This window comes from Heterodontus francisci, chromosome 6 (assembly GCF_036365525.1).
Source record: "Heterodontus francisci isolate sHetFra1 chromosome 6, sHetFra1.hap1, whole genome shotgun sequence".
Classification (NCBI taxonomy): domain Eukaryota; kingdom Metazoa; phylum Chordata; class Chondrichthyes; order Heterodontiformes; family Heterodontidae; genus Heterodontus; species Heterodontus francisci.
The window spans coordinates 145,287,288-145,296,670 of NC_090376.1; the positions used below are offsets into that span (position 1 = coordinate 145,287,288).

The 9,383-nt window shown below is 42.2% G+C and overlaps 1 non-coding gene across 1 annotated transcript; it reads right to left on the reverse strand.

Moving 5' to 3' along the window:
* Positions 1-257: 257 nt before the first annotated feature.
* LOC137371638 (U1 spliceosomal RNA) lies at positions 258-419 on the reverse strand. The gene has a single exon (XR_010975262.1). It is a non-coding gene; the product is annotated as a U1 spliceosomal RNA (small nuclear RNA).
* Positions 420-9,383: the final 8,964 nt, after the last annotated feature.

Genomic DNA, 9,383 nt, shown 5'->3' on the forward strand with positions numbered 1-9,383 from the left:
TGTGCCGACCAACAACCACCCATTTATACTAACCCTACCAGTATTCCCATACCACCTACCTACACTAGGGGCAATTTACAACAGCCAATTTACCTATCACCTGCAAGTCTTTGGCTGTGGGAGGAAACCGGAGCACCCGGCAAAAACCCACGCGGGCACAGGGAGAACTTGCAAACTCCGCACAGGCAGTACCCAGAATCGAACCCGGGTCTCTGGAGCTGTGAGGCTGCAGTGCTAACCACTGCGCCACTGTGCCGCCAATGAGCGCGAACGCAGTCCCCCACTACCATAAATTTTACAGTTGAGTATCCCGCATTTGGGGACATCGCAAACGTCAACACACCTTAAGTGCAATGAGTGAGTCTCAACCTGGGAGCACAACCTTAAAGATCAATATTCCTCCCCTAACAGGTAAGTATGACCGAAGAAGGGTCACTGACCCGAAACGTTAACTCTGCTTCTCTTTCCACAGATGCTGCCAGACCTGCTGAGTGAATCCAGCATTTCTTGTTTTTGTTTCAGATTTCCAGCATCCGCAGTATTTTGCTTTTATTTTAGGTAAGTATGACAATTGACAATGAGGCTTAAAATCTGTGGCCCTTCCAACACACTCCCACTGTACTTTTGGTGGGAATGCACTGGAAGTGCCAGAAATTAGTCCAGCACCCTCCAGCTGTGTACCTCAGGAAAGTGCCTCATGCTGCCCGGGAACTTAACGGATGGAAAATTAAGAGCAGCACTGTTGCAATTTCCTGATACGTGCCATAAGTAGGCGGGCTCCCAGGCAGAACTCAGAAACGCATCTTTTGTAGGTCACTGTAGCCATGTTACATAAAATTACATTGAATTACACTGAATATGTAGCACAGAAAAAGACCAGTCAGCCCAACCAGTCCATACTGCTGTTTATGCTCCAATCGAGCCTTTTCCCATCCTTGGTCACCTAACTCTATCAACTTAACTCTATTCCTTTCTCTCTCATATCTTATCTGGGTTCCTCTTAGATGCATCAATACTATTCACCACAACTACGCCCTGTGGTAGCAAGTTCCACATTCCCATCGTCCTTTCGTTTGTTCTGAATTCCCTATTAGATTTCTTGCTGACTATCTTATATTGATGGCTTCTAGTTTTGCTCTTCTCCACAAGTGGAAACACTCTCTCTGAGTCTACTTTATCATAACTTTTCATAACGTTAAAGACCTCAATTAGGTCACTTCTCAGCCTTCTCTTTTCATCTGTCCTGATGGGTATAACCTTGTATTTCTGGTACTATCCTTGTAAATCCTTTTTACACTCTTTTCAGTGCCTCTAAAAATAAACCCTAGGTTGGTTTGCTTTTGTTATGGCTTTATTTGCTCTGAGTAACTCCTTTTATTAATTTGTATATTTGTATTCTCAGATCCCTTTGCTTATTATTTTCCAAAGAATATACGGTTTCCTTATTTTTCTTACTAAAATATAACAGTTCACATTCTTTTATGTTGTAATTCATTTGCCTATTTTATGCCCATTCTGCAAGTTTATTAATTTTTTTTTGTAATTTGTTGCAGTCCTCCTCGGTTTTGACTATTCCAATTTGCTGTCATCTACAAATTTATAAATTGTGTTTTTGATTCCAAAGTCTAAATTGTTAATATAAATTGTGAACAACAATGGTTCCAGCACTAATTTTTGTGGGAGCCCACTTTGCACCTTTTGTCACTCTGAATAGCTACCTTTTAGCCCTACTGTCTGCTTTTTGGCTTTCAGCCAGCGAGTTATTCATTTTGCTAATTGTTCCCTCACTCTCCATACTCTGACCTTATTCATTAGTGTATTATGTAGTACCCTATCAAAGGCATTTTGGAAATCTAGTTATATTACATCTACTGTATTATCTTTGTTTAGTGGCTTTGTTATGTCTTCAAAGAATTCTGCATGGTTGGTCAATCTCAGTTCGAATGGGGAGTTCTTCCATTCACTTATTTCAGGATTTAATATCAATGTTTTTATGTCTGACTAACTATTTTTTTGTCTCATTGAGTTGAGGATTGTGCAACTGCAATGTTTTCATTATACATCAGTGGCGGCACTTAAATAGCCACTTGAATATGCCTTTTTCCTCACATTGATGATGATTAATGCTGAAGAGGGAATAATAATTGTGATGTCATTTAAAAAATACCCACACAGGTAATAGATGTAGCACTATTCCAAAAAACATTGCACATTAGTGTTGTACGTCTATTAAATATTTCAAGCACTGTGTAGGCAAAGCCCCCAACAAGTGAGATAAGGATGGCTGTGCAATTCTCAATTTCACACAATTAATCAGATGGGAGTCAGGCTATATAAAATATACTTGAGATGTCATTAAACTAAATTGTGCAAGCTGCCCTTACACTTCAGTCCATCAAGCTAATGCGCTCAATTGTTGAAAGTACAATACAAGTGTAGCCTGCATGCTATGAGAGTTAAAAAGGTGCAGACCATTTTTGTAAAGTAAATCAAATTACCATTTCCTTAACCCAGTTGGGAACCAACGAATCAGCAGTAGCCCATTAAAAACAGGATTTTCAACACACTTTTTAACTATTGTAGTCATTACCTCACTTGTTGCTTGTACAGTACGTGCAATACTTAATGTCACATCACATTGTGTAGTATTTTTTGAAACAGTGTTACCTATATTATCTGCATTAGTAATGTACCCCCTCATTTATTAGGAGACTGTATTAGGGAAGTGGCAGCCATATGCATACCACACAGAGTTCCAAACTAAGATAGCTTGAGCAGGATGTGGTGTTTTGGTACACCAATCTCTAAAATTCAGGATATGTGAGGTTATAGCAAAAACAAACAGAATATTAGTATTGTGTGGATGATCCAACATAAAACAAAATATACTATGGCTGGGACTTTGTCTTGGCAACGGGGGTCTCGTTCACTGGCAAAGGTATCGGCGAGAGCCCTGCATGGCCTCCTCTGGGGGAGGCCCGCCAAATCAAGTGCCAATAAACTTAAGTGGACAGCGGCGGGCCTTCACTGGGATCAAGGATCACAACGACAGAGGTCCCGTCTGCTGAGAGTGCTCGATCAATCAAGAAGCCGGCAGCTCTTTAACTGAGCAGCGCCACCGCAGTGGCAGTGGCTGCTTCCCATACTGGACTCACCTGAGGCCCTGGAACCAGGCCACAGATAAGCCACAGCAGGAGGAGTTTCACGGGGTGTGGGCATTAATTGCCCACTTAAGAGCTTCAATTGGTGGAGGGGCAGGAAGGTCGTTCACAGGCCTTCTCACCCCAGACTTAACTTGGGTGGAGGCAAGAAGGTGGTGGGCCCCCCACCCCCCCCCCGCCACCATCCCGCCGGATTATATGCTCTCCCTGCCTCAAACCTGACACGAGGGAGATTGCCCCCTATATGATCCTTGTATAAGACGTCAGTTAGGCTGCACCCACAATACTGTGTCTAGTTTCGATCCCCTCACATAGTGGGTGATATAGAGTACCTGGAAACAATTTAGTGGAAGGACACTAAATTGATAGCTTGCGTAAAAGTGCTTGGTTATGACAACAGGCTTAGGGAGCTGGGTTTTTTACTGTGAAACAGTCAAGTCTTTGGGGAGATTTTATGAAATATTTTATGATAATGAACGGATTTTGACAGGTTAGGCAGAATCAGATGACCAGTGTATCGGTTATGCAAGTTTAGAATTAGTTAAGATGTTGGAAGATCTTCTTCTTCACAACAGGTAAGCAACTTTGGGAATAAGTTGCCAACTCATGCAGAGTGTGGCCTCACTACAAATGCTCAAAATATAGCTAGACTTGTTTCCGTCTGTGACTGATAACTGTAGCACGTAAAAATAGTGGGATACAAGGTGATGTGTCTTATGGTCACAGAGAACTTCTGGAACTTGTTTTGATGTCCTTCAGAGTTGAAAAGGAATTGCCCAGATTATTTTCCCTTGAATTGGCCTTGACTTTTTTTCATCTGTTTTTGTCTGTCCCAGGTGATGACAGGGCTGCTGATGGGTTGGTCATTGATGTCCAATTAGAAGGACTAACATTAATTATTACCCTTTATGTCCAGTTTGCCATCCATTTTATTCAATCACCTTTCACTCAAAGGTTTTCACTTTAATGGCAAGCCGGGTGCTAAGCACCTTATCAAATGCCATCCACTAGACCAGACACCAAATGCTACCACATCACTATCATCTACTAAATCCTAAATTTGTTACTTATTCAAAGAATTCCAAGAGACTTGCTCGGCATGACTTTATTTTTATTTGTTTCATGGGATGTGGGCGTCGCTAACAAGGTCATCATTTGTTTCCCATCCCCATGAGAAGGTTGTGGTGAGCTGTCTTCTTGAACCGCTGCAGTCCATGAGGTACAGGTACACCACAGTGCTGTTAGGAAGACAGTTCCAGGATTTTGATCCAGAGACAGTGAAGGAACGGCGATGTAATTCCAGGTCAGTATGGTGTGCGGCTTGGAGGGGAACTTGCCGATCCTGGGGTTCCCATGCATCTGATGCCCTTGTCCTTCTAGGTGGTAGAGGTCACAGGTTTGGAAGGTGCTGTCAAAGGAGGTGTGGTGAGTGCATCTTGTAGATGGTACACATTGCTGCCATTGTGCATCGGTGGGGAAGGGAGTGAATGTTGAAGACGGTGGATGGGGTGCTGATCAGGTGGGCTGCTTTGTCCTGGATGGTGTTGCAATTCCTGAGTGTTGTTGGAGCCGCACTCATCCAGGCAAGTGGAGAGTATTTCATCACACTCCTGACTTGTGTCTTGTAGATGGTGGACGGGCATTGGGGAGTCAGGAGGTGAGTTACTTGTCGCAGAATTCCCAGCCTCTGACCTGCTCTTGTAACCACAGTACTTATGCAGCTGGCCAAGTTCAGTTTCTGGTCAATGGTAACCCCCAAGATGTTGACAATGAGGGATTTAGCAATCGTAATGACATTGAATGTCAAAGGGAGATGGTTAGATTGGAGATGATCATTGCCTGGCACTTAGTTGGTGCAAATGTTACTTTCTACTTATCAGCCCAAGCCTCAATATTGTCCAGGTCTTGCTGTATATGGACGCGGACTGTTTCAGTATCTGAGGAGTTGCAAATGGTACTGAACATTTTGCAATCATCAGCGAACATCCCCACTTCTGACCTTATGATGGAGTGAAGGTCACTGATGAAACAGCTGAAGATGGTTGGGCCTAGGACACTACCCTGAGGAACTCCTGCAAGCTAAGATGATTGACCTCCAACAACCACAAACATCTTCCTTTGTGCTAGTTATGACTCCAACCAGTAAAGAGTTTTCCCCCTGATTCCCATTGACCTAAATTTGGCACGGGCTCTTTGATGCCACACTCAGTCAAATGATGCCTTGATATCAAGGACAATTACTGTCACCTCATCTCTTGAGTTCAGCTCTTTTGTTCATGTTTTGACCAAAGCTGTAATGAGATCAGGAGCTGAGTGACACTGGCGAAACCTAAACTGAGCATCAGTGAGCAGATTTTTGCTGTTTAAGTGGCGCTTGAAAGCACTGCCAACGACACCTTCCATCACTTTGCTGATGATCGAGAGTAGACTGATGGGGCAGTAATTGGCCAGGTTGGATTTTTCCTGCTTTTCATCTACAAGACATACCTGGACAATTTTTCACATTGTCGGGTAGTTGCCAGTGTGGGAGTTGTACTGGAACAGTTTGGCTAGGGTTGCGGCTAGTTCTGGAGCACAAATCTTCAATACTACAACTGGGATGTTGTCAGGACTCATAGCCTTTGCAGTATCCATTGCCTTCAGTTGTTTCTTGATATCATGTGGAGTGAATTGAATTGACTGTAGGCTGGCATCTGCATTGCTGGGGATCTCAGGAGGAGGCTGAGATGGATCATCCACTTGGCTCTTCTGGCTGAAGATGATTGCAAATGCTTCAGCCTTATCTTTTGCACTGATAGAAACCATAGAATCATAGAAAAATTACGGCACAGAAGGAAGCCATTCAGCCGATCGTGTCTGCACTGGCTGAAAAGGACTAGCCGCCCAATCTATTCCCACCTTCCAGCACCTGGTCCATAGCCTTGCAGGTTACCACAGAAAAAGAAAGGTTATGATGGTCACAAAAAACTTAATACTTTAGAAAGCCTGAGCAGTATAGAAAGTGCAGGGGTGAAGTAAAAAAGGAATTCAGGAAAGCAAAGAGAGGACATGAAAAATTATTGGCATGTAAAATCAAGAAAAACCCAAAATGTTTTATCAGTACATTAAGAACAAGAGAATAACTAAGGAAAGGGTAGGGTCTATCAGAGATGTACAAGGGAACTTATGAATGAATGTAAAAGATGTGGGCAGGGTTCTCAATGAGTTTTTTGTCTCTGTCTTCACAAAGGAGAAGGATGATGCAGACAGGGCGGCACAGTGGCGCAGTGGTTAGCACCGCAGCCTCACAGCTCCAGCGACCCGGGTTCAATTCTGGCTACTGCCTGTGTGGAGTTTGCAAGTTCTCCCTGTGTCTGCGTGGGTTTCCTCCGGGTGCTCCGGTTTCCTCCCACATGCCAAAGACTTGCAGGTTGATAGGTTAATTGGCCATTATAAATTGCCCCTAGTATAGGTAGGTGGTAGGGAAATATAGGGACAGGTGGGGATGTTGTAGGAATATGGGATTAGTGTAGGATTAGTATAAATGGGTGGTTGATGGTCGGCACAGACTCGGTGGGCCGAAGGGCCTGTTTCAGTGCTGTATCTCTAAACTAAACATTGTGGTAAAAGAGGAAGAGTGTGAAAGATTAGGTACAATAAGCATAATTAGAGAGGAAGTACTAGAGGGTCTGACATCCATGAAAGTGGATATATCGCCAGGGCCGAATGGATTGTATCCCAGGTTGTTAAAGGAGGTCAGGGAGGAAATAGCGGATGTTCTGAGGATCATCTTCAAATCCTCACTAGATACAGGCGAAGTACCAGAGGATTCGAGGTCTGTGAACATTGTACATTGTTTAAAAACGGTGCGGGGTATAGGCCAAAAAATTATAGGTCAGTCAGTCTGACCTCAGTGCTGGGCAAATTATTAGAATCAATTCTGAGAGGATAAACTGCCACTTAAAAAGGCACGGATTAATCAGTGATAGTCAGCAGAGATTTGTTAAGGGAAGGTCGTGCCTTACTAACTTCATAGAATTTTTCTGAGGAAGTAACAAGGAGGATTGATGAAGGTAGTGCAGTGGACGTGGTCTACATGGATTTTAGGAAGGCATTTGACAAGGTCCCGCATGGCAGACTGGTCAGAAAAATGAAAGCCCATGGGAAACAGGGGAATGTGGCAAGTTGGATCCAAAATTGGCTCAGTGACAGCAAACAAAGTGTTGTGGTCAACGGATGTTTTTGTGATTGAAAAGCGGTTTCCAGTGGTGTTCCACAGGGCTCAGTGCTGGGTCCCTTGCTGTTTTTGGTATATATTAATGATTTGGACTTAAATGTGGGAGGCATAATTTGTAAATTTGCAAATGACACAAAAATTGGCCGAGTAGTTGATAGCGAAGAGGATAGCTGTGGACTCCAGAATGATATCAATGGTTTGGTTGAGTGGGCGGAGAATGACAAATGAAATTCAATTCTGATGTGCTGGGCTCCTCCGTCAATGAGGATGGGGTTATTTGTGGAACATCCTCCTCTAGTTAGTTGTTTAATTGTCCACCACCATTCAAGACTGGATGAGGCAGAACTGCAGAGCTTTGATCTGATCCATTGGTTGTGGGATCAATTAGCTCTGTCTATTGCATGCTGCTTTCGCTGTCCTGTGTTGTAGCTTCACCAGGTTGACACCTCATTTTTAGGTATGCCTACTGCTGCTCCTGGCTTGCTCTCTTACACTCTTTATTAAACCAGTGTTGATCCCTTGGCTTGATGTTAATGATAGAGTGAAAGATGTGCTGGGTCATGAGGTTACAGATTATAAATGCATATTATAAATCGATGATGGCTTGGTATTAATGCCTTTACTCTTATTAAGAGTACTTGAACTACGTCTGTTGATAGATCATAATATTTCTCTTACTATTTGCGCGAAACCCACAGTCCTATAATTCCTATAAATCACAGGATCATGCTTCTGACCTTTTTGAAAAAAGAACCTGAAACACATTTGCTGTTTTCCAATCTTTTGGTACTATGCCTGAATTTAATGAGCTGTGAAAATTTTCAGGCACAGCTCCCTCTACTTCTACCCTGATTTACTTAAGTACTCTTAGCTTCCATCTGGTCCTGCTGATTTATGAATATTCAGAACAAGTTTTCTTAAATGACTATTTCATTACTGATCTGTACTCCATGAACTTGAATGACTCTCTGTCCCTTTCACAAGTAGAAAGGACAGACCTTGTATTTCTATTGTGAAAACATATGAGAAAATCTTGTAATATTTCCACTATTTCTTAATTTTAACATGCCCCATTGTTCTTTACTGTTATAACTGTGGCAAATTGTTGTGTTTTGATTGTGCTGGTTGATTTTCAAATTTTCTCTCGCGTCCCCTTTGCTCCTTTTCCTTCATGAAGAAGGCAACCTTATCAAGTATAGATTAGAGGGGCTTTTGTGGCATTGCACATAATAAGACACACTGTGCTTTATTTTATAATTGCAGGAATGATATGTGATACACAATGCATTATGTGGCTGTGGTTTGTATCTATGTCCATTTAAGGTCTCAAAGTCCAATTAAGGGATTTTCTATTTTCCAGGAAAATTTGCGAACAGACAGACATGTGGCAGAGGAAATAAATGTTCAATCTATCAGCCAATGATTTGTTTTGGTTTGCCAACATCTCTTTTATTTTGTATGCTGTACCCTATTAATAAAACCTACTATTCCATTGTTAATTTGCACAGCTTTATTAACTTACCTTCCCAATTTTAATGATTTGTTCATCTGAACTCCTAAGCCTCTTTGCTGCTCACCTGTTTATAAAGTTTCACTACTTGGTGTATGTTTCTTCTCCTTATTCTTCCTCTTAAATATATCATTTCACATTTCTCCCCATTAAATCACAACTGAAACTATCTGCCCGATTTACTAACCTGTCTACTCCTAGAGTCACCATCAGTCCTCTTTATGAAGCACTTTTTAACGCAAAGGGTAGCATAAATCTGAAATTCTCTTCTCCAAAAGACTGTGGTTTCTGTCTCAATTGAAATTTCTAGGATTCAGCTTGATAGATTTTTGTTAGGTAAGGGTATCAAAGGATATGGAGTAAAAACATATAAATGCAGTTGAGGTACAAATCAGCCATGATCTAATTGAATGATGCAACAGGCTCAGAGGACTAAATGACCTACTTCCACTCCTAGGTTTCCATTCCTATGTTCACAGTCAACCACACACTCTAT